This window comes from Hyperolius riggenbachi, chromosome 4 (assembly GCF_040937935.1).
Source record: "Hyperolius riggenbachi isolate aHypRig1 chromosome 4, aHypRig1.pri, whole genome shotgun sequence".
NCBI lineage: Eukaryota > Metazoa > Chordata > Amphibia > Anura > Hyperoliidae > Hyperolius > Hyperolius riggenbachi.
The window spans coordinates 483,589,833-483,616,434 of NC_090649.1; the positions used below are offsets into that span (position 1 = coordinate 483,589,833).

The 26,602-nt window shown below is 46.1% G+C and overlaps 1 long non-coding RNA gene across 1 annotated transcript in view; it reads left to right on the forward strand.

Moving 5' to 3' along the window:
- Positions 1-25,435, forward strand: part of LOC137571016 (uncharacterized) — a 70,170-nt gene extending 44,735 nt beyond the window's left edge. Inside the window, exons 3-4 of the long non-coding RNA XR_011031283.1 lie at positions 19,203-19,314; positions 25,061-25,435. This is a non-coding gene — a long non-coding RNA (uncharacterized lncRNA). The remainder of the gene's footprint in view (positions 1-19,202; positions 19,315-25,060) is intronic.
- The last annotated feature ends 1,167 nt before the right edge of the window (positions 25,436-26,602 follow it).

A 26,602-nucleotide genomic window follows, 5' to 3' on the forward strand; every position in this document is an offset into this window, starting at 1 on the left:
TATAGATATGGATATAGATATGGATATATAGATATGGATATATAGATATGGATATACAGATATGGATATACAGATATGGATATACAGATATGGATATACAGATATGGATATACAGATATGGATATAGAGATATGGATATACAGATATGGATATAGAGATATGGATATACAGATATGGATATAGAGATATGGATATAGAGATATGGATATAGATATGGATATAGATATGGATATAGATATGGATATATAGATATGGATATATAGATATGGATATACAGATATGGATATACAGATATGGATATACAGATATGGATATACAGATATGGATATACAGATATGGATATAGAGATATGGATATACAGATATGGATATAGAGATATGGATATACAGATATGGATATAGAGATATGGATATAGAGATATGGATATAGATATGGATATAGATATGGATATAGATATGGATATATAGATATGGATATATAGATATGGATATATAGATATGGATATACAGATATGGATATACAGATATGGATATACAGATATGGATATAGAGATATGGATATACAGATATGGATATAGAGATATGGATATAGAGATATGGATATAGAGATATGGATATAGAGATATGGATATAGAGATATGGATATATAGATATGGATATATAGATATGGATGTGGATATAGATATAGATAGATAGACACACACACACACACATATATACATACATACTCAATCCACACACCCATCCTACATCTCTGACCTGGTCAGTAGATGCAAACCTAGCAGCACACTTCTTTTCTCCAACGACCTCCTCCTGACCTCCCCACGCATCTCACACTCCCATGTGCGACTACAGACTTCACTAGAGATGCCCCTGTCCTGTGGAACTCTCTCTCACTGTTCATCAAATTACTTCCCCCCCCCCCCCCCCCCCGGCACCTCTGCGAGAAGGCCTACCCCACTTCAACACTGCCCTAAGTGCCTGTTTTCACTTGTGCGGTGGGAATCGCCGCAGAAAAAAAGAGAGAAAAAGAAAAAAAATTGCATGCGGATGCGAATTTTCATGCGAATTCGCATACGATTTCACATGGATGACTATGTATGCGAGTATAACCATTGAAGTGACTGTGTGCTTTTCCATTGTTTTTATGCGAAATCATATGCGAATTCGCATGAAAATTTGCATACCAAAACCGCATGCAAATTTCCTATTAAAGTGGATCCAAGATGAACTTTTACACATTGCATAATTGTATTCCTTTCCTATTGTTTATAGGGCATTCCTTAACCACTTCAGCCCTCAGTCGTTTTCACTTTATGCATCCGAGCAATTATCACCTCCCATTCATTAGCCTATAACTTTATCACTACTTATCACAATCAACTGATCTATATCTTGTTTTTTTTCCGCCACCAATTAGGCTTTCTTTGGGGGGGGGGGGGGGGTACATTTTGCTAAGAGCCACTTTACTGTAAATGCAGTTCAACAGGAAGAATAAGAAAAAAACAGAAAAAAATCAATATTTCTCAGTTTTCGGCCATAATAGTTTTAAAATAATACATGCCTCCATAATTAACCTGCTGAGCGGTCTGGACGAGCTCAGCTCGTCCAACACCGCCAGAGGCTGCCGCTCAGGCCCTGCTGGGCCGATTTTCGTCAAATAAAAAGCAGCACACGCAGCCGGCACTTTGCCAGCCGCGTGTGCTGCCTGATCGCCGCCGCTCTGCGGCGATCCGCCGCGAGCAGCGGCAAAAGAGGGTCCCCCCAGCCGCCTGAGCCCAGCGTAGCCGGAACAAAAAGTTCCGGCCAGCGCTAAGGGCTGGATCGGAGGCGGCTGACGTCAGGACGTCGGCTGACGTCGATGACGTCACTCCGCTCGTCGCTATGGCGACGATGTAAGCAAAACAAGGAAGGCCGCTCATTGCGGCCTTCCTTGTTTATTTTGGGCGCCGGAGGCGATCGGAAGAACGCCTCCGGAGCGCCCTCTAGTGGGCTTTCATGCAGCCAACTTTCAGTTGGCTGCATGAAATAGTTTTTTTTTTATTTAAAAAAAACCCTCCCGCAGCCGCCCTGGCGATCTTATCAGAACGCCAGGGTGGTTAAAACCCACGTATTGTATTTGCCTAATAGTACCGGGTATTACACCGTTTAAATTATGTCCCTATCACAATGTATGGTGACAATATTTTATTTGGAAATAAAGGTGCATTTTTTCTGTTTTGCATCTATTACTATTTACAAGTTTATAATTAAAAAAAATAGAAATATTTCATCTTTACATTGATATTTAAAACTCTTACTGTTTCTTGGCTGTTTAAAGTGGACCTGAACTCTTATACAGGACAGAAGGAAAACATAGAGCAATGCACCCTGTATGTAGTAAGAGAGTTTAGCCTTTTTAATTCCCCCTCATTGGTGTCTAATTGCAAGCTGTAATATGATCACTCCCGTGTCACATGACTGCCTACGGCAGAGATGGCAGATAAGCTCAATATGTCTGCTTCCATGAATCAGGAAGTAGAAATAGAGTAGATTTATTTTAGGATTTGTACCAGGTGTAACAAAGAAATGTTTTTTGTTTAAAGGTTATTATGCTGTTGTGTGTCTTTTAACACCGAGCAGTGCAGAAACTATGTGAAGATGGATATCATTTTAAAGCTCTCTTTCCAATGATAAATAAAACGCCGCCCTACGCCTTTTAGTTTTCGCTATTTTCGCGATCGAAGGCGTAGGGCGGCGGTTTATATATCATTGGAAAGAGGAGAAAGAGAGCTTTAAAATGATATGCATCTTTCCATAGTTACTGCACTGCTCAGAGTCCCTTTAAAGCAGAGAGGAGGTTCTAAGTTCAGGTCCACTTTAAATGTTTCGGAATAGCACAGAGAAGCTCTTTTGCATAGATAACAACCGAAGGTTTCTTTTTAACTCTTCCTGTATTGGAAAACAACATGAGACTCTTTTATTTGCTACTAATGTTCTATTTCTTAGCTGTACTACAAACATACAATTCATTACCTCAAAAGTTTATTTTCGGTTCAGGATTGCTTCAATCTCCCTGGTGGTAAGGCTGACCGTAGGTCAGGCTGGCCGCCGCAGGGGATCACATGGCCCCGGGAGGATTTTTTAAAATAAAACTTGCGCTATATGCTTCAGCTAGCACTTCGCTAGCTAATTATGTCCCCCAAGTGCCTCTGGTCCCCACCGATCACTGCCGTAATACGTAGCCCCCAGGGATCCCGCGATGGCGCAGCCTCCCAATCAGCTCCATGCTTTGCTATGGGGAGGATCGGGACTGCGCATGACGTCATGTCCGATCGTCGCCATAGCGATGAGTGAAGGTGGATCATGGAGCTGCGGCTCTCACGGGATCGCAGAGGGGTAAATATTACCGGCGGAGATCGGGCGGTTTAGTTGGGTGCCGGGGGGCTTGGGGGACATAATTAGCTAGCGAAGTGCACAAGTTTTATTTAAAAAAAATCCTCCCGTGGACACAGCATCTAAAACTGCGTACTGCCAGAGAGGTTAATGATTATTGTACAGCGCTGTGTAATGTGTTGGCGCTATATGAATCCAATAAATAATATAGTGAAGCACACTTACCCTGCAGAACTCTGCAACATAACCATAATCTACAGAAGTGAATAGCAAGGACAGAGGCATTGTCTAAATGCGCCCTCCTGAGCGTCATGCCTCATAATGGTAATAATTAATAATTATCCGTAAGCAGAGACAGACAATAAGCCAGCTTTCAGCCGCAGTTAAGGTCACGATGCGGAGCAGCTGTAGGAATATAATGACATTATGAATAAAGAGTTCCGTATACAGCGGAGTAGATCAAGGTCAGAGCTGCCGACTGCTGCAATCTGTGCAGGAATTACAGAACGATTTACTCCGAGATGTGCAATGAAAACACCGCCTGCCTCGCCAGTACGGCTATAAGAAACTTATTTTGTGCTACATCTAAAATATTTTGATAATCCACTTCCAATCATAACTGCAGAGGAGTGGACAAAATATTTAATGGGCTAGCTGAAAATCATTTTTTTTTCGAGTTCGAGTACATATGATACCATGTGACCAGGGCCGGATTTACCATAAAGGCACTGTAGGCACGAGCCTACAGGCGCCTGACAATGGAAAGGCAGCTCACTCTCCTCCCCTAGTGCCCACTTCTCTCTTTCCTTATGCAGAGTCTTGATGAGAGTGTAAATCAGAGGTCACTCTCATCCAGCTCTCGGCGTTCCGCTGTTGAGATTTCCCTACACTCAAGGGCATGTCTAGTTACTTAATGCTGAGGTTCCTCTAGCTACCTAATACTTGGGGGCACCTCTAGCTACTTAATACTGAGGATAACTCTGGCTACCTTATACTGTAAGAAGCACCTGTAGCTACCTATGATGAGCAAGGGAAGTAGGAGAGAAGTGGCAACTGAGCCAGCCAGCACACTTGTGGTGCGGTTCAGTGGGTGTTTGTAGGTTAATGGAGGGTGAAGTCTAGGGTTGCAGGACATCTGTGCCTATAGGCTCCTGGGAGGTAAATCTGGGCCTGCATGTGATGTGACACTGGCAAATGTGGTGAGGTCATTACATATAAATCAACACAGAACCTGATTTCTCAGAATTTTGGAGGGATGAAACTTTGAACTGTGGAGAATGGATAGAACTGGTTAGTTTGTCTATGTCTCAAACCTAGGACACTTTTTAAGCCATCATGGGACTCTATTGGGTCACTCACTGATTGGCTTGGGAGTGACTGACAGTTATTTGAACCAATAAGGCCCGGTTCACATTAGCGGTTGTTTGCCAAACGGACCGGATGACCTGACCGGATCCGGACCGGATCCGGATCGGAACCGTACGGTTCTGATCCGGATCCGATCCGGATCCGGTCAGGTTGCATCAGGTGTCCATCAGGATGCGATCCGGATCCGTTTGGCAAAAGTTACGTTAAAAACAAAAAAAATGTTGGGGTCTGGGAGGTCAGCAGAAGGGGGACCTGTGGAATCAGGCCCTCTGCTGTTTAGCACTCACCTCCACCTCCGACATGCTGCCAACATCTCCGGATCCGGATCCAGCTGTGCTGCTCCACTCCAAAATGCTTGCCCATGTGCAGGGGTGCAGCTAAGGTTTTTGTGGCCCCAAGCGGACTGTAGCAAGAGGCCCTATCCTGCGGCGCGCGAAGCGCGCCGCGGCGAAAAATGGGTGTGGCTATCCCGCATAAGTGGGCGTGGCCATGACATGTGGGTGGAGCAGGAGGGCGGATTGGGGCGGGGCTGTTTGCGGGGAAAAAATGGATGTTGGGGTGATTGAGGCGCACGAAAGATTGGCGCGGCCATGACATTGTATGGGCGAAGCTTAACCGTAGCACAGCAAATATAGCCAACTATGACCATTAAATAATAAATGCAGCAACAGTTACCCCAGACACCAGAAAATAAAAACGCAATTTGGGCCACATTTCAGCAGAAATCAAACGCAATTAGGGCACATTTTCAGCAGAAATCAAACGCAATTAGGGCACATTTTCAGCCGAAATCAAACGCAATTAGGGCACATTTTCAGCAGAAATCAAACGCAATTAGGGCAGAGTTCAGCAGAAATCAAACGCAATTAGGGCCACATTTTCAGCAGATATCAAACGCATTTAGGGCACAGTTCAGCAGAAATCAATCGCAATTAGGGCCACATTTTCAGCAGATATCAAACGCAATTAGGGCACAGTTCAGCAGAAATCAATCGCAATTAGGGCCACATTTTCAGCAGATATCAAACGCATTTAGGGCACAGTTCAGCAGAAATCAATCGCAATTAGGGCCACATTTTCAGCAGATATCAAACGCATTTAGGGCACAGTTCAGCAGAAATCAATCGCAATTAGGGCCACATTTTCAGCAGATATCAAACGCATTTAGGGCACAGTTCAGCAGAAATCAATCGCAATTAGGGCCACATTTTCAGCAGATATCAAACGCATTTAGGGCACAGTTCAGCAGAAATCAATCGCAATTAGGGCCACATTTTCAGCAGATATCAAACGCATTTAGGGCACAGTTCAGCAGAAATCAATCGCAATTAGGGCCACATTTTCAGCAGATATCAAACGCATTTAGGGCACAGTTCAGCAGAAATCAATCGCAATTAGGGCCACATTTTCAGCAGATATCAAACGCATTTAGGGCACAGTTCAGCAGAAATCAATCGCAATTAGGGCCACATTTTCAGCAGATATCAAACGCATTTAGGGCACAGTTCAGCAGAAATCAATCGCAATTAGGGCCACATTTTCAGCAGATATCAAACGCATTTAGGGCACAGTTCAGCAGAAATCAATCGCAATTAGGGCCACATTTTCAGCAGATATCAAACGCATTTAGGGCACAGTTCAGCAGAAATCAATCGCAATTAGGGCCACATTTTCAGCAGATATCAAACGCAATTAGGGCACAGTTCAGCAGAAATCAATCGCAATTAGGGCCACATTTTCAGCAGATATCAAACGCAATTAGGGCACAGTTCAGCAGAAATCAATCGCAATTAGGGCCACATTTTCAGCAGATATCAAATGCAATTAGGGCACAGTTCAGCAGAAATCAATCGCAAATTCGCAATTAGGGCTGCGGCTGCAAAAAGAAAAGAATTTACTCACCTGGCAGGCTGGCACTGGCAGAAGTCTTCTCTCCCTGGTCTCCTCTCCCGGCCGGCTTCTCAGGCGCGCAGTTCCCACGGAGCTCCCTTCCTGGCTTCCTCCTCCAATCTCCCGCGCTGATTCATGCAGGGCTATGGGTCGGGAAGATGGCCACCCAAAGCCCTGTACTGGAGACATAGTCTCCAGAGCAGGGCTTCGGCGGCGGCCATCTTCCTGTAGCCCTGCTCTGCTCTGCCAGCCCGGCGGGGCTGCGGGGAAAAAGTGACGTCACGCCGACGTCACGGAGCCGCCGAGGCCCCTAAGATTGTGAGGCCCCAAGCGACCGCTTGGTTCGCTTTATGCCTCGCGGCGCCCCTGCCCATGTGTCCCCATCCAATATCGCCGCAACAATCCCCATAGGAAGTGGGGTAGAACATCCGGATTTCTCAGCCAGTGTGTTGTGCGCTCTCCGGTTCCCATTGGTGTGTATTGGCCGGATGGTGCAGTCCGGCTCCGCCCCGGATACGGCTGCCGGAGGAGCCGGATGAAAAAATAGCGCATGTTGGAACGGAGGCCGGAGTCCGGATCCGGCCCGGATCCGGTCCGGCTCCGGTTCGGCAGAACGGACGCATGTGAACAGACGCATAGGCTTTCATTGCTATGCCGTGTGTCCGTTCCGTCCGTTCTGCAAGCGGTGCGGCTCCGGCACGGCGATTCCGGAGGGCCACCGCAAGTGTGAACCGGGCCTTAGGCTTGGGGATTGGATGGGTGGTAACAAGTATGATCTCCACCTCCACCCCAAGTGACTCCTGGTCAGTATAAAAGGAAGGCTTGCCAGCCATGTCGTTTAGGCTACTGTCAGAGGCCTATACGCTACGTTACTTATATAATGTGTTGATTTTAATGACTTTATAATGCACCTTGGCACTATATGCACTTTTGCACTGCACTTTTTCCCTTGAAAAAGCTTCCAGTTAGGAAGTGAAACATGTTGGGTAGTTAGTTATGGTGGAGGGTATGTGTATTTAGTTATTAATGTGACTAGTAAACTGAAGTAGTTGAGATTTACTCTACATATACTAAAAACTACTTGTCAGTTTTCTCTATAGTAACTTTTTTTTTTTTTGACAGTAACCAGTACTATTTTAGATGTAAACAATAAATGTTAGGTTTTATCCCCGAAAGGAGGGAAAATATTTGTGATTTGTCATTACATATGGCATATACCATTGTCACATGGTACAGGCGTTTGCAGTGGCGCTGGACACCGATTCAAACCGGTGTGTCAGGTGAGCCTTCAACACTGCACAGAAAGGGGGGGGATGTGACATATATACACTTGGGGGCGGCAGCAGGACGTTCTCCAGTCGATTTTATCTAAATCTATCGGGAATAGGTGTGTAGTGTGCGGGCAAGAAATGGATTCCTCTGATTAGAAGCAGTTCCATTGTATGGCCACCTTAAGGCTATGATAGGAATTAGAGTCTGATCCTCCTCATGGCAGTCAGTGACATGTGTATGTACTCTGCAGAAGATGTCAGTGCTATATAAATACATAATGATAATATGTAAGGACATTAGACTATGACTTTGGAAGGATTAGAGTGTGAGCTCCTCTGAGGACAGACAGTGACATGACTATGTACTCTGTAATGTGCTGCAGAAGATGTCAGTGCTATATAAATACATCATAATAATATGGTAGGACATTACACTATGACTATGGTGGGATTCGATTGTGAGCACCTCTGAGGACAGACAGTGACATGACTATGTACTCTGTACAGTGCTGCAGAAGATGTCAGTGCTATATAAATACATAATAATAATATGGTAGGACATTAGGCTATGACTATGGTAGGGTTAGATTGTGAGCTCCTCTGACCCCAGTCAGTGACATGACTATGTACTCTGTAATGTGCTGCAGAAGATGTCAGTGCTATATAAATACATAATAATAATATGGTAGGACATTAGACTGTGACTATGGTAGGATTAGATTGTAAGCTCCTCTGAGGACAGTCAGTGACATGACTATGTACTCTGTAATGTGCTGCAGAAGATGTCAGTGCTATATAAATACATCATAATAATAATATGGTAGGACATTAGACTATGACTAGGGTAGGATTAGAGTGTGAGCTGCTCTGAGGGACAGTCAGTGACATGACTATGTACTCTGTAATGTGCTGCAGAAGATGTCAGTGCTATATAAATACATAATAATAATAATATGGTAGGACATTAGACTATGACTATGATGGGATTCGATTGTGAGCACCTCTGAGGACAGACAGTGACATGACTATGTACTCTGTACAGTGCTGCAGAAGATGTCAGTGCTATATAAATACATAATAATAATATGGTAGGACATTAGGCTATGACTATGGTAGGGTTAGATTGTGAGCTCCTCTGACCCCAGTCAGTGACATGACTATGTACTCTGTAATGTGCTGCAGAAGATGTCAGTGCTATATAAATACATAATAATAATATGGTAGGACATTAGACTGTGACTATGGTAGGATTAGATTGTAAGCTCCTCTGGGGACAGTCAGTGACATGACTATTTACTCTGTAATGTGCTGCAGAAAATGTCAACAATATAAATACACAATAATAACAGTTTGAGAGTCAGACAATCTGGTTTATATTCATTTTGCAGTTTTGCAGTGAAGATGTATATTACATAATAGTGCTCTCTTCCACATGTGTCATTTGGATAAGCAGCTTTTTTTCCTGGTATCTGTATAGAGGCCATCAACAGTATTACCCTGTAAAAGGATGCACCTTAGTGATAATGTACAGCTTATGCTATTTCATTGTAGATCTAATTCACCAGTACAGTAAAACACAACAAAGACATGAAGATAATGACTCTGACATAATCACTAAAGAGCATTCATGTCAATCCTTCTATTGCTCAGGGAGTGAAAAGGAACAAACAGTCCTCCTTCTCTATCATGCATTGAATCACACCATTGTCTTCTCAGTACAGGAGACAGTCACATACCACCACTTTCATAACTAGTCTAAGGGCCCATTCACACTAGAAATCGCTAAACGCTAACGCAAAACACTGAGCGTTTTTCTGGCGTTTTTTCCTAGCGATTTTCACTGTATAGAGAGCGTTTTTCCAGCGATTAGCGTTTTGCGATTTCTAGTTCGATTCAAATACTTTTATTGAAACGCTAATCGCTCCAGAATCGCTCAGAAAACGCTGCATGCAACGCGTTTGCGTTTCAGCAAATCGCTAAACGCTTAGACGAGAACACTTCCATACACTTTCATTGTGCACACGTTTTTCAAATCGCTAGCGATTTTCAGCAAAGCTTAAATCGCTCTGAAAACGCACAAGTGTGAATGGGCCCTAAAGGTGGCCATACGCTGGTCGATTTGCCATCAGATTCGACCAACAGATAGATCCCTCTCTGATCGAATCTGATCAGAGAGGGATCGTATGCCCACCTTTACTGCAAACAGATTGTGAATCAATTTCAGCATGAAACCGATCACAATCTGTGGAGCTGCCGCTGCTGCCCCCCCCCCCCCCATACATTACCTGTTCCGGCTGGCGCGAGTCCCCGCTTTCACCTTCTCCGCTCCGGGCTCCAGACCGTTCCTGCAGCTACTGAACTTTCTGTCCAGGGGAAGTTTAAACAGTAGAGGGCGCTCTACTGTTTACACTTCCTGCCGGGACAGGAAGTTCTGTGTAGCTGCAGGAACGGTCCGGAGCTTAGAAGAAGACAGCAGAGACCAGCGGACTCGCGCCGGCCGGAACAGGTAGTATATACCCGCTGTATTGCGTCGGTCGTCGGGCATTCGAACGCCGCTATCGACGCACTCCCGACCCGCCGACGACCGAGAAAAATCTTCTGCACGGATGGATCGACGGGGTTCGACGGGAGCGATCGATTTCGGGCGAAAATCGATCGTTCTGCCAGCGGTGTGCGCGGCGATTTCACAGCCGATTCGATCACTGTGATCGAAATGGCTGTATATCGGCGGGAAAATCGTTAGGTGTATGGGCCCCTTAAGTTACTATTTTACTATTACTTAGCATTTATATAGCGCCAACATCTTCCTCAGCGCTGTACAGAGTATATAGTCGTGACACTTAAAGTGGACCTGAATGATAAGCAACAGCATAATAAACCTTTTAAAGAAAAACATTTCTTTGTTAAAGCTGATACAAATCCTGCAATGAATCTGCAATGTGTCTACTCCTGTTTTTATGGAAGCAGACATAGGACTTAATTCACTAAAGCATGCAAAGTGTTAGCACGCCAGTGAAAAGCCACTTAGCACATGCTAACGTGCTTTGCACGTGTTAACATGCGCGTAAGAGTTCGCGCTTGTAAAGATTTGCGCGCAAATGCATCGCATGCAAAGTACCATGAACTGCACTGACTTTACATTATAATAATAGTTAGCACATGAAGTCAGTGCAGATCACGCGAGCGCAATGTAAAACATTGACCATTACTGTATATACTTCATTATGCAAAGTCTTACGCATGCCGCTTTACAGTACCGCACATGTTAATGTAACCACCATTCATAATTACATTAACATACTCTATTTTACTGTGTGGGCGAAGCTCCATTGATTTCAAGGCTTTGCACGTCCAAACTAGGGTGCTAAGTAGTTTGCACGTTCTAACTAGGGTGCTAAGTAGTTTGCACATGCTAACTAGGGTGCTAAGTAGTTTGCACGCTCTAACTAGGGTGCTAAGTAGTTTGCACATGCTAACTAGGGTGCTATGTATTTTGCACGTGCTAACTACTTAGCACCCTATATCGCACATGCAAAGCTTTTAGGCGTAATAACTGATTTATCACGTGACGGATAGCGGCGATCGAGCGTGGGGCGGCGGCGATCGGTGTGCTGACGCAGCTAGCAAAGTGCTAGCTGCGTGCAGCAAAAAAACAAATTAAGCAAATCGGCCCAGCAGGGCCTGAGAAAACCTCCTGCGCGGCTTATCCCGAACTACGGTCGGGGTTACCGCCATGAAGGTTAACTGTGGCCAACTGAAGCCAATCCTGATGTGATTTCCTACCTAATGCTGCATACACACTTGAGATAAAAGTCTCTGGAAAAGGCAAGATCACAGACCAATTTTACCCCCTTCCATGTAGTATGAGAGCCATACCTTCACAGTCTATTCTATGGAGCTGCACTCCCCATCAGATAAAATCTTTGCAAGATGCTGCACACAAAGATGCCCGTACACATTCAAAAGATCATTTTCTGCAAAAGATCTCTTCCTGCAATAGATCCATTCCTTCAAAATGCATTCATAGTCTATGAGATCTGCAGATCATCATACACACCTTGTTTAGCAGGCAATCATCTGCAGATCAGATCCACCAGGATAGATTTTCAGATCTGCAGATGATTGCCAGATATGCAGATGAAGTCTGTTAAACAAGGTGTGTATGAGGATCTGCAGATCTCATAGACTATGAATGCATTTTGAAGGAATGGATCTATTGCAGGAAGAGATCTTTTGCAGAAAATGATCTTTTGAATGTCTACAGCATCTTTGTGTGCAGCCTCTTGCAAAGATTTCTGTCTGATGGGGAGTGCAGCTCCATAGAATAGACTGTGAAGGTATGGCTCTCATACTACATGGAATGGGGTAAAATTGGTCTGTGATCTTGCCTTTTCCAGAGACTTTTATCTCAAGTGTGTATGCAGCATAACTCTCCTCTGCCTGATTGTGCATGCATTGCCCGCCCTCCACTTTAGAAAGTGCATTGTCTCAGCATGAGAAATATTGGCCAATCAGAGAGGAACAGAGGTGTGGGAGAGGAAAACAGGAGGGAAAGAAGCTTCAGCCAATCAGGCTGCGTTAGTCTGAGGGGAAGTAGAGAAGCAAAAAAGGACAACCCAGCATGCCCTGCAACTTCCTTTGTGCGTACCAAATTTTGTGTGTACCAATTAAGAGTCAGGTAAACTGGGGAATGATCATTTATCAACAAGAAAATTAATAGTGATTTTAACTTTTGGATTGCCTGGTTAGCATCCTTATTACTTGTTTACCAGATAAAAATAAATAATTGATTTTTTATTTTATGCCCGACAGTTACATTTTAACTGTCCCTCAGAGAAGCTCACAGTCTTTTCCCTACCAAATTCATATGTCCATTGAAATCTAGGGCCCATTTAGGAGAAAGCCAATTAACTTAATTTATATGTTTTGGGGTATGGGAAGAAACCGGAGTGCTGAGAGGAAACCCACACAGACACGGGGAGAACATACAAATGCCAGTCTTTGTTAAAATTCTGCTGATAAAAAGCAGAACCATTCAGATCGAAGCATCACTACTGCAATAATAATGTCAGAATTCTTGCCTTGGTTTTATATATAGAAACAGATTCCACAGGACTGCAGGAAAAACAGTAATAATACAGTCCTGTTTATGGATTAAAATGTCATACAGAGGTTCCATTAAAGTGGGATAAAACTAACATAACCTGTAATAAAAATGTTTCCTACTTTGCATACAGAAATCATATTTGCTTTTGTAATTTAGAAATTACAAGTTCGTTCCCAAAGTACAGTTCATTTGCTCAGAAAGCTGCCATTGCATATTTTTGTTTTGCATAGCTGCTGTATTTATATATTAAAATCTATCTAGTGATCAATTCTCAGCTTCAGTTTGCTAATGTTTACTAAATGTATCTGACAAAGAAATGTAAACAAAAGATAATGTTATCACCTCTTCAGATGTGGCTAGAAGCTGCCCACTGAAGCAAGGAGCTTTCCACTGAAGTAGAATGTGCTGTGTTTAAATGTTTGAATGCTGTTCTGCTACAATTTTTTGTGGTAGTAGATTTTATGCTGTAAATACTTTTTAGAACAAATAGGAAATGCTGACTTTCACACCACTTGTAGGCCTATTTTTACTGTGTGATGTATCCATTCCTGAATTGGAGGTGGCACCCGTGCTGATGCGAAACTGCAACCAGATTGCTATAGCAGCCTTGCCATGCATGGCTATAGGGATTCGGATGCACACTTTGTTTATTCAGGCTCAGTCTATCACCTCTAATTCACTGACCAGCCATGCAACCGAAACTGCCCTACTGTCAGGCTAGTCTGGTCAATGATTATAGGACAGGCTGTTTGCCCATATGACTGACCTATAGCACAGCCCGTAACACCTGCACAAACTCCTACCTAACCTAACACAGAACTAATAATAACCCTGCAGGTAGATGTAGCATACAGATTGACAGATAGGGCCTGATTCACAAAGCGGTGCTAACAGTTAGCACGCTGGTGAAAAGCCCTTTATCACGCCTAAACTCAGTTTAGGCATGATAAGTTTAGGTGTGATAAGTTTAGGTGTGATAAGTTTAAGCACCAACTGCGTTAGCACCGCAGTGCACAGCTGATCAAATGTTTTGCGCTAGCAAAGTCTGGTGCACTTTGCATAGAGTTTAATGGCGCTGCTTTGCTTGCGGGATTTGCGCGCGATCTAATCTTATCTAAACTTAGCATGCCTAAACTTATCACACCTAAACTTATCACACCTAAACTTATCACGCCTAAACTGGCTTTTTACCAGCGTGGTGCAATGTTTATCACGCCTAAAGTCTCTAACTGGGTTAGCACCGCTTTGTGAATCGAGCCCATAATATTCACCAAACAGAACCAATAGTTATGAAACAAGGCACAGTATTCACAAGTAGTACCTGAGGCTTGAAGGCTGAGGCCGTCCAGATGCTCGCCAGGTGACTGCAGGCTGGCGTAGATTGGTTTAGGCAGTTCAAACTATTTACAGGTAGTGTGGTCAGTACAAGCCAATGTCGGTCCAGGCAGAGTTCATGGAAGTCCTTTAAGCAAGCAGGGGTCGATCCAGGCGGCAACCAGGCAAGGTCCAGGTACGAAGCAGAGTCGGCAGAAAATAATCCAATAAGAGGCAAAGTCAGGAACAGGCAGTGGTCAGTAACAAGAATTAATCTAGAGTTAAGCTTGGTCAGGATACAAGGCAGAGTCAGCAACAGGAACCAAATCAGTGTGTGAGCGCATACCCAGCAACGAGCCAAAAGCTAATGCTATCACGCGGGCGATAACTGGGGGCGCTCACCTGGATTAAATACACGGACTAACCAATCAGAAAGCAAAGGAATAAAAAACAACCAATGGCCTTTCAGCGTGTCAGCAGATCAGCTGACACACAGTGTACACACATGGCTTATGTTTACAGCGGCGAAGCGCTGTCCCCTGCCTATCCAATGGGAGCTGAGCGCCACACTGTGCTCCAGTGACATCAGCGGCCTGCCGCGACCCAGAAGCTTGCGCCTCAGCCCGGGTCTCGGTGTTCCGCCGCCATGAGTACCCCAAGGATCTTGCACCTACTCAAATTAACCAATGACCTGGTAACTGCCAAATCTATAGGCCTATACTCTACTCTTATCCTCCTAGATCTCTTTTCTGCTTTCGATATAGTGGACCACCCTCTCCTTCTCAAAATCCTCACATCCGTGGGCATTTAGGGTTTTGCTTTCTCCTGGTTTTCTGCTTTCCCCTAGCCTCCAGGGCAGGCGCTGCTATAGAGGCAAAGGGGGCAATTGCCCCAGAGCCTGTGGGGCTACCCCAAGGTGTATCCCTCCAATCTTAACTGTTGCTCCCCGAGGCCTCTGCAGAGTCTTTGGCAGAGTAGCGTCACACCAGTGGTGGTGGGCAGGTGCTACACTGCTAAAGACTCTACAGGGGACCCGGGGAGCAACAGTTAAGTTGGGGGGTGATTGGGAAGGAGGGTCAGTCGGCTCAGGGGCCCAGGAGGGAAATTTGGCTGCAGCAGAGGACCCCCGATGCTGCTTTTTGGTCGGGAGTATCTGTTGGGGGACCGCCAGGCTAATTTGGCCTTGGGGCCCTATTTTACTAGAACTGGCCCTGCTTGTCTTCCATATCTATCTTGTCTTCTTTTCCCTGTAACTCTTGGATGACCGAACCGATGCCTCATTAAAACCTATGTCTGATACACTGCACTACTACCAATGCCTGAGTGTACCAGAAGCAATTCCAAGTGTGACATCTGTCGTACTTGGCTAATGAAACCGATTCTGACATATATTGTTTCTAGAGAAGGAGGTAAAGAGTCAAGGCTGCTGATCCATTACTCCATTCAAGTGTTTAGGTGAATTAAGCTACTGGCTATCGGCAGTGACCATGACAGGATTGTATAGGGGTGGGGTGTTCTTCTGTGATTCTTGTAGGGACCAAAAATACCTAGGTGAAAAGTAGCTGGAGACTGGGAGCCCAATGGTGCAGTATCGGAAGGTACAGGGAGGATAAAAGTATAGATATATATATATATACTCACAAAGTTTGGCCATATAGGCCTGCAGGGAATTAACGGTCCCTGCTCTGTACTCCAGGTCCTGCTAGATACTGGATGGTCGCTCTCCTGTAGTACGATAGACTGGAAGCAGGACATTTGGGCACATGAGGCAAGTGGTCAAAAAGGGCGCTGCCATTGACTCATGTTGAATATCATTTGATGGGTGCCCAACGGGAAATTTGTGCGTCCAGTGAATAATAACGTTTACAAATTGTAATGGATTGCGGAGATGCCGCCGCGCGGTCTGACGGCGGGGCGGCTGTCTCCGTGTTCAGACCGGCGGTTTCCGCACAGCGGCATGCGTCTGGTTTGCCTGGGCCTTCTAGTGCACACAGATGGAGAGCTGCGCGCGCTGTAAGGCAGGACCTTTATGCCAGTAGGAGAGGGATCAGCTGATCACTTCGAACAGCTGATCCCAGCACAGTTAGTGATTGGCTGAGTGGCGCTGGGCGGCGCTGAGGAGCGCTGCAGTATATATAGATCTTGCTGGTCAGTCTCAGGTTGTCTGCCGTTGCGAATACTTACGTGTGAGCACTCAGACCTCAGTCAGATCCCACAGTGTGTTAGAACCAGGTGGACATGGGAATTCACACTTAGCCAGATTACGCTTGTGTTATACTTTAGACCAGTTCCGGGGTGTTGAGACCAAGGACCTCACACCCAAGTTTAGGATTACTGTGTCATTGCTGTGTTATACTTTAGACCAGTTCCGGGGTGTTGAGACCAAGGACCTCACACCCAAGCTTAGGATTACTGTGTCATTGCTGTGTTATTCTTTAGACCAGTTCCGGGGTGTTGAGACCAAGGACCTCACACCCAAGCTTAGGATTACTGTGTCATTGCTGTGTTATTCTTTAGACCAGTTCCGGGGTGTTGAGACCAAGGACCTCACACCCAAGCTTAGGATTACTGTGTCATTTCTGTGTTATACTTTAGACCAGTTCCGGGGTGTTGAGACCAAGGACCTCACACCCAAGCTTAGGATCACTGTGTCATTACTGTGTTATGCTTTAGACCAGTTCCGGGGTGTTGTGACCAAGGACCTCACACCCAAGTTTAGGATTACTGTGTCATTACTGAGTTATTCTCTAGACTAGTTCCTGGGTGTTGAGACCAAGGACCTCACACCCCAGTCTAGGACACTGCTTTATTCTGTTATGACTATTTGCTCTGTCGACCTCTCTATTGCTTTCTGATTCGGTACCTCTGCATATCTGCCTACCTGTTGCCAAACCCTGCCTGTACCCGGTTACCGAATCAGCTGCTCCTCAGAGAGTCCTTCCTGCAGTACAGCCAGAGGCCTCTATCCCATTGGAGTACTCTGGCTGCAGTACAGTCCGATTCCCAGGTTACCAGGGAATCACTGGCTGCCAGATTGTCCCTATCTCCTCTCTTAGGAGATAGTTCCTGCACAGCCAAGGGCCACCTGCTCCTCAGGTGGTCTCTGGTCGAAGTTATCTTGGTCTCCCGCTCCACGGGAGATAGCCTACAGTTGCACCAAACACTTACACTCTATTAGGTGTCCAGAGGTTAGTCATACTTGTATTATTGGTAATTGTGCAGATCATCAATGATCAGTTATATATCTGTATTGTTGGTGATACTGCAGATCACCAATAATCAGATTCTCTCTGGGTGCTGACACCAATCGTTACACAAATATACTTACCATAGTTATCGTTTCTATCTACGTAAAGTTTATTAACTAAAACGATATAAACTGGAAAAGAAAAATACTCCTCAAATAACTAAATACATAGTTTTAAAAAATAATTTGATAAATGATATGGGAGTTTTAGGGATAGGCACGACTAGGGGAGTTTTAAGGTTAAGTAAAGGCTGATAACTAAAACAATATTATCTGAAATAGACAAATACTCCTCAAATAACTAAATATAGGCACCACCAGGGGGGGTCTAAGGGTTAGGGATAGGTGAAGGGAGGGTTCTGTGCGAGCGTAGGATTTGGAGACAGCAAAAAAAGAGAGGTGCTCGCAGGGGCGTAACTAGAAATCAACGGGCCCCCTTGAAAAACTTTGAATGGGTCTCCCCCACCCCCACACACCCCCTCCCCCACTCCACCCCCTGCTTTCTGCACATGTAAACTTAGAAACAATGTTATTCCATTGGCTAGTGCACACTTGAATGTGTTTTCTCCATGCAGATAATAACAGAGAGCAGTGAAGCACTGCATGCATGTTCTCTATCAATTACATCAGCTTCTGTGATAAAACGTGCATGTTTTCCCACCTACAGACACACATGGGGCCTGATTCACAAAGCGGTGATAACTCAGTTATCACGCCTAAAAACAGACTAAGTTAGCACCGCTTTGTGCTCTTTATCGTGCGCAAAGTCCCGCGCGCAAATTCCGCACGCAGCGCCCATAGGGTTTAATGGGCGCATCGCGCGCACTGCACCGTGTGCCGCGCGCAAAACTTTGCGCGTGGGAATTTGGCACGAGTTTCATTTTATCACGCCTAAACTGAGTTTAGGCATGATAAAGGGCTTTTCACAGGCATGCAAACACTTTGCACCGCTTTGTGAATCAGGAGTGCAGAAATCACAGGCAGAAAACCAACAGACAAGTGTGCTCCCAGCCTCAGCTTATTACACTCACTCTGTCCATCTCTGATGGAGCAGAACTGGCTCTGCAGACTTCTCTAGCATCACTACAGTACACAGCTCTTGGGGAGGGGTAGAGAGGTTGGGGGGCAGGGAGCTGTACACAAGAGCCTGCTGCACACTGAATAGGAAATGTCTACAGATCTTTGTCTACAAAACTTTGTATGTTTCCTTATCAGTGGCTGAGCAGACACAGTCATTAAAACAATTGTGCAGGGAGCAGAAAGTTTTTTTTCCTCCAAGCTCTTAGTTGTCAGTCTCTCAGGACAGGGAAAAGAAAGTTCTCCCCCACGAGGCCCCCTGTGGCTTCTGGGCCCCCCCTGCAGCTGCATCCCTTGCAGGGTCTATCATTACGCCCCTAGGTGATCGCTTACCTGAGAATATAGACACCATTTCAACTGGAATCCTTTTTATACAAAAAGTTCTGACAACGCATTTCACGGGTAAGAGTCTGCTTCCTCAGGTCAATACAAAATGCATTGATAAAATAGGAGAAAGAGTATAGGCGCCTCTAATTATCCATTACCATGACAGGATTGCTGTTTTATAAATATGTTGATGTAAAAGTATGAATCACGTTTTTCTTCTTTTTCAGTGTTTTTGTAAACAGGTCCTGTGAGGATATGGATGATATATGTGGTGATGACAATATGTACAGTAATACGCAGGACATGGCGACTATTTATGATATTGTCATGATATTAGAGGTAACTGCCATCTTGTTTGTCTGCTATGTCTCATGTATATTCTGCTTTGAAGCGATTGTTATCTGGTTGTACTACATTTGCATCTAAAGCGGGCTTCAGTGAATAGAGCTGGGGTGTTAGCCTCCAGCCAGGACATGGTTAATTAGACAATGTCAGAAGTGAAGGGTTTTGTTCCACCTTATCTGGAGTTGAAGCTTTGAAGTCATTGACAACTGAAACATTTAAGGTGGCCATACACTGGTCGATGTGCCATTAGATCGACCAGCTGACAGATCCCTATCTGATCGAATCTGATCAGATAGGGATCGTATGGCTGCCTTTACTGCAAACAGATTGTGAATCGATTTCAGCCTGAAACCGATCACAATCTGTTCAGCTGCTCCTGCCGCCTGTCCCCCCCCCCCCCCTGTATACATTACCTGAGGCTGGCTCCCGGGCGTCTTCTCCGCACTGCACCGCACCGCTGTTCTTGCTCCATCCCGGCGCTTCCTGTGTTACTCCGTGACCAGGAAGTTCAAATAGAGCGCCCTCTATTTCAACTTCCTGGTCACCGGAGTGACACAGGAAGTATAAGCGTACACTGGGACATGCGGAAATGCGGTGCAGCGAGGAGAAGAGGACCCCGGAGCCAGCTTCAGGTAATGTATACATGCTCGGATCGGGCCCGAATCGTACGCCGCAAGCGACGCGCTCCTACCGCTGGGCGATCGAGGGTAATTTCCCGCACGGCGCGATCGACGGACCGATCCGATTTCGGGAGGGAATCGGATCGGCGGGTGCGTTTAGCGCAAGCGATTGGCAGCAGATTCGATCCCAGGATCGGATCTGCTGTCGAAACGGCCGTGAATCGAGCCAGTGTATGGCCTGCTTTACACTTCTGTTGATGAAGGCTGTTAAAGCATTGTGAAGAACTCTTGATAGTGGTATAACCTACCCAGTCTCCGTCTAACCCCCAAACCATTTTCACCCCTTTTCCTGTAACCCCTTCATGCATCCTTGAATAAAACCACACGGACTACCCGGCTTGGATAAATTTTTCGGCCAAAGCAGCCCATTTATTTTAACCAAAACATATTTAAGAACAACATTTCCATCATACATAAATAACTCTTTATTCAAAACACAACAGTAACTCTGAGCACTGAGGTAAGGGGTCCGGAGGCGCCCTCTGAGAATCGTACCCTTCTGAACTTGGCATGCAGCCTTGAACCGGCCCCCGCCGCGTTCTCCGGCTCGGGGACAGCTGCATGCCCACTTAAAGCGACCGTCCGCCGAATTGTCTCTCTTGCAGGATTGTCCCTTGACAAATCCTTAACCTGATAAACTCAACCTCCGGAGCCCCTTCCCCTCCACTACGAACGGGCATGAAGCCTCATGCCCGAGAGGCCCCCAACCTCAGAGCTCGCTGGATTCCATCTTCTATCCCTAGGGCTCACAAATCCAACCCCACATCCGTAAGGTGAACCCCATCCCTTCTTAAGAAAAGATGGGTATCCTCTTCCAACTCCAAATGCCTAATGGCCAAGCCCCCATTTCTAATAAAAAATTTAGACACCTCCTTGTTCAACTTCACTCTGGCCCTGTTGACTTTGCTGACCGATCTCGCCAACCTCCAAGACGATCTGGCCACCACGTCTGACCATATCACGATCGCGTCCGGAAAAAGCGTACGAATACGCAAAAAATCAAATTTTATGTCCTTTACTAACACCCTTGTGGATCTAGCAGCCAGGTCATTCCCCCCAACATGTAGCACCAAAATGTCCGGGGCCCTATCAAGTCTGTAACATCTGTGTAGCTCCGGCATTACCCTAGACCACACCATGCCTGGGAAACCGAGCCACCGTATACAAACCTGCTCCCTGGGGAAGCCAAGTTGCCGACCTTCTGGCCTCACCTCCGCTCGTTTTGCTCCCCAGCGGACATATGAGTGTCCGAAAATCCAAACCAGGACCTGCGGACCTGCAATACAAACAACAGGTCTCTAACAACAATTGTCCTCTTCTGCTCCCAATACCTAGCCCCCCCTTTTTTTTTTTAACACACCAAATGCGGCCTAACATACAACTTATAACGAGAAGATTCCCATCGCCCTATTCTTTTAATGATATTTTCGCTAAGTCCCCACCTAGACGCCTCTGTGGCTGCACCTATCCTGAAAGAGTGGGAGGCGAACTCGCGTGCCTGGAGCCCAAGCCCAGTTAAACACTTTCTAAAAACGGCAATAAATTGGAACCTGGATAAGGGGGTACCATCTCTATGCACTAGGAATGAGGGAGCCGCTGAAGGCCTCATGGCCCCAAAAGCTTCCACTGCTCCGCAAGGACAAAGCGGGCCGTCCGTCTGAAATAAAGAGATGCACCTGCCCTTACCTGATTGATCCGTTTTTGAAAACCGAAGACGGATGACTACGGAGTCCGCCTGCACCCTGACGTCCTCCGCGAGGATGCCTCCCACCTTAACCTTACTGCTGCTAACTAATTCCCCTATCCTAAAGGCCTCAAAGAATGCCAAAATGAACCCTGTCCTAAACAAACTTACCTCAAATGCCGATGAACAAACCCCATCCAGCCTAAGAACTAATCTCCCTAACAGCTCAAAAGACACCGGGCGCCTTGAATCCCTGTGAATCACCCCCACCCTGAAACCCTTTAATGCCTGCCTCACCCTAAAATCCTTTGTCGCATCCTGAAAACCCCTAATTTTAAACCAAAAAGCTAACGCCGACAATTTCTTAGACATTGCTGATGACGACATTCCTTCCGAAAAGCACTTTCCCACAAAGTATAATAGCAGACATAGCCTGTCCTCTTGCGAGTGACAGCCGCCCACTTGTACCATCAAAGCATCCCACGTGTTCCATACCAAACGTGTACGCTGCCCATGACGATGCTGACAAGGATTGCCTGATCAATCCAGATACTGCCCGAAAGGAATTTTCCACACCGCTTCGGGACACTCCTCCCCACTCTCGTCCGCCGATGGAGCCGCCGCCCGGAATCTGGCCCACTGGAATCGAGAGAGGGCATCAGCAATCACGTTATCAATTCCTGGCAAATGCACTGCAGTAATCTGAGAATTCAAATGCAAGCAGTCCAGTACTAACTGCCGCATCAAACAGATAACTGGCGTTGATGACGCCGAAAAGTTATTTATAGCTGCCACCACACCTATGTTATCACAGTTAATTCGAATCGTTCTATCAGCCAGTCTCTGCCCCCACAAACGAAATGCCACTACGATCGGAAACAATTCCAACATAACCAAATTGGAGGTAAAACCTGCTTCCACCCAGGACATGTCCCAGGCGGAGGCACACCAACTTCCTGCCAAAAAGGCTCCAAAACCGATTGCACCCGACGCATCCGTGAATAACTCAGCATCCACATTACTCACCATTTCCTGAATCCGTAAGGGTCTGCAATTAAATTCCTCCAGAAATCTAACCCACACCCTTAAATCCCCCCGCAACTCTGCCGATAGATGAATCCGATGGTGCGGAGAGGACTTTCCTGCCATTGCCATGGACAGCCGCCTGCAGAATACACGTCCCATGGGCATGATTCTGCAGGCAAAATTCAATTTCCCGAGTAACGACTGCAGATCTCGCAACGTAATTTTTTTAGACTTTTCAGCCAGCTTCACTGCCACCGTTAAATCTTCCACCTTGTCCGGCGGTAACCGACATTCCATGGCCAACGTGTCAATAGTGATGCCCAAGAATTTTATGGACGTCACCGGGCCCTCTGTCTTGTCCTCTGCCAGAGGCACCCCGAACAGAGCACACACATGTCTCATTGCGGCAAGCGCGGAAATGCACTCACCCGAATCCGATGCCCCCATAAACAAAAAATCATCCAAGTAATGGATAATTGATCGTACACCTGAAACCTCCCTCACCACCCATTCCAAAAAACAGCTGCGCGCCACTGGATGAACGCTTCCCGCCTCTTGGATTCCTCTCGGCCGCCCCCCTGCCGCTAGCATGTGTTCGCTTGGCAGGAGGCGCCGGAGGGTCCCCGTGGGGGCTCCCACTGCGGTTGCTCCGTCTTGGCCTGGCGTCCGGGCTGAGCCGCTCCGGCGGCCTGGATTTACGCTTGGCCTGCGCAGCCTCACCTTGGCTCCCCTCCGGCTGCGCAGACGTACTCGGGGCCATAGCTGCTAGCTGGGACTGAACCCATTTGGGCCCCCTGGCTGCTGCTTCGTCGCGGATGCGCGCTACTAAGCTTTCCACGTCTTCCATGCTGTGGAGAAGCAGTGCGTGCAGCCAACTTTTTCTCTTCTCTCCGCGGAGTGCCTAAGCTCCGCCTACCCCCTACGCAATACCCTTACTCCCCAGCCCAGCCTCTTCCTGCTACTCACCAGGGACACCACTCCTCCCTCACCACACTAAGGCACCACCCCTTCCCTACTCCTGGACGGCTACCCTATCATACTGGGCCTTGCGTATTACGCTTTGCTCCAGCTCCAGGCCCTCTCCTAGACTAGCCGGGAAGAGCCTCCTCACCAAACGTTTGACATGTGTGTTAAACACTATTTCATTGTGAGGAAATTAAATTATTGGTGGAGGTGCAAACTATATCCTGTAAATTACATCTATTGGGAGATGGGAAATCTCTGCAATTAGGGACTGTCTACCTAGCCTCTAATTAGGAGATGGCTAATCAGGCCAAGAGCAGCCGTATCCTTACCTTTGATCGGCTAGGAAATACTGTCAACAATGTGTTTGTCACCTGTAACTTGTACTAGGGAAGTCTTTTCATGTATGTGCTAAAATACACTTTTACCTGTGTAAATTAGAGATGGGGAGAGGGGAATTGTCTGCAAAGTTATTTAAAACTAGTTCCTCCCCTCCCCAAGGAAGTTGTAGCCTCCGGGCGTATCTCACAGTATAAAAAGCAGGGCCAAATGCCTAGAAAGGATCTTTCTCTTGGAGGTAGCGCATAGCTAGAGGGATCCCGAGTGAATCGGAACGGCGTTCTCCCGCCAAACCACGTTCTAACCTAAGCGGTAATGTTATATCCCATTTTTATTTTTATGCAAATATCTTTGTGTGTATCTTGTAACTTTTACTTTGTAACTTTTTTACTTTGTTTTTTTGTACATCTTTTGTATATATTATGTTCTGCAGTGTTCCATTCTTTTTCTGGAATATTAAATTGTTATTTAATAAGCTTGACTTCTGCTGTACTTAACTAACACTCATAGCTTAGAAGAGACTGAAGTGTAACTAAGTTCATGCCTGATTGTATGATTGAGCGACACTACCGTATGAGATTGTAGTTGCATTGTGTGTATAGGGCACTTCTCCGCTCAACAGCCGAGTGGGAAGTCTAACCGTATCGTTCGGAACGACTGTTAGTGGTTTTGCTTCACTACAGTGTAAGATTGCAACTGTGTGTGTGTGCGTGGCGTTCTCGTATTCGGCCTAAGCGCAAAGCTGACCCAAATACGAAAATGCAGATTGCGTGTTGAGCACTCGACAGCTGAGTGGACGTGTCTAGCAACGGCTAGTGGTGGCAGTGGGAAGTGTTTGAGGGGTCCCAGCCTTGTTTGTAGCTTGAATAAGGCTGCTCCCCACTTGATCTGGTCAAACCCGCAGTCGGGAACCGCATACGCAGGCGTGCCGCGGGCCGGTTCCTGACAGGTCCCTTTAACTTTTTCCCACTTCTTTTTATTGTTCTTATTCCTGCTGATGCGTTTCATTGTTATTGCTGCTGATGCGTTTCATTGTTATGCTTTACAGCTGCTGATATGATTGAAATGCTGGAGGTTGAGCCGAGCATTAGACCCATCTCTGCGCGGCCATAATTGAGAGATGTCATTTGATGTAAATGTGACGGACAGATGGAGGAATTGAATGCAGCTTATTTAATGCACAGATCGGAGACATTCCCACTCACGACCCTCATCTTCATAATTGAAATGTTTTGTTCATGTCGCTGACTTTTGTTATTTTAATGGCGTGCGTTCTGCTTCTGTGCTTTGTTTCAGATTATTTAATTTGTATTCTGTTATTCATTATTGCCAGTATCGCAATTAAGTATCGGGAACTGTGGGTTTGACGTGAATTCTGACTGTCAACAGCACAGGAAGTGAGGCCACCGAGGCGAGACCTCCTCCACAGGGACACAGAACTCTATAAAACACAAATTCCATCTACAGTATTCCCCATTCTGCAAGAAAGAGAACGTTTTTCCTGTTGCTAAACAAAAGTTTGCCTTTTTAAAACAGAAGGTACCGGTATTTGCGATTATTCAGGTTGGAGTGAGCAGGGCAGTTTCTAGGCTAAATTTCACCCAGGGCAAGGGTGTAAAATTTGCATCCCCCCCTCCCGTGGAGCCAGATATAGGTGCCCGCAGTATAGGTTAGCCAGGTCTACTTGCACACTTAGTATAGGTAGCCAGCTATAGGTTCCCCCCAGTATAGGTAGCGAGGCATAGGTGCACCCAGTATAGGTAGCTAGTATAATTGCCCCCAGTAGAGGTTAGATAGTCAGGTGCACCGGGATAGGTTAGATAGGTAGGGTCCCCTAGTATAGGTTAGATAGGTAGGTGCCCCCAGTATATGTTAGATAGGTAGGTGCCCCCAGTATATGTTAGATAGGTAGGTGCCCCCAGTATATGTTAGATAGGTAGGTGCCCCCAGTATAGGCTAGATAGGTAGGTGCCCCCAGTATAGGCTAGATAGGTAGGAGCCCCCAGTATAGGCTAGATAGGTAGGAGCCCACAGCATAGGCTAGATAGGTAGGAGCCCACAGCATAGGCTAGATAGGTAGGAGCCCCCAGTATAGGTTAGATAGGTAGGTGCCCGCAGTATAGGTTAGATAGGTAGGTGCCCGCAGTATAGGTTAGATAGGTAGGTTCCCACAGAATAGGTTATATAGGTAGGTAACCGCAATATAGGATAGATAGGTAGCTGCCCCCAGTATAGGTTAGATAGGTAGGGGCCCCCAGTATAGGATAGATAGGTTGGTGCCCCCAGTATAGGATAGATAGGTAGGAGCCCCCCAGTATAGGATAGATAGGTAGGTGCTCAGAGTATAGGTTAGATAGGTAGGTTTCTCCAGTATAGGCAAGGTAGGTAAGTGCCCGCAGTATAGGTTAGATAGGCAAGTGACCCCAGTATAGGATAGATAGGCAAGTGCCCTCAGTATAGGATAGATAGGTAGGTGCCCACAGTATAGGGTAGATAGGTAGGTGCATGCAGAATAGGTTACATAGGTAGGTGCCCCCCCCCATAATGGACAGGGGAGCAGCGGCCTCACTGGGATTCAATCAGCTAAGTT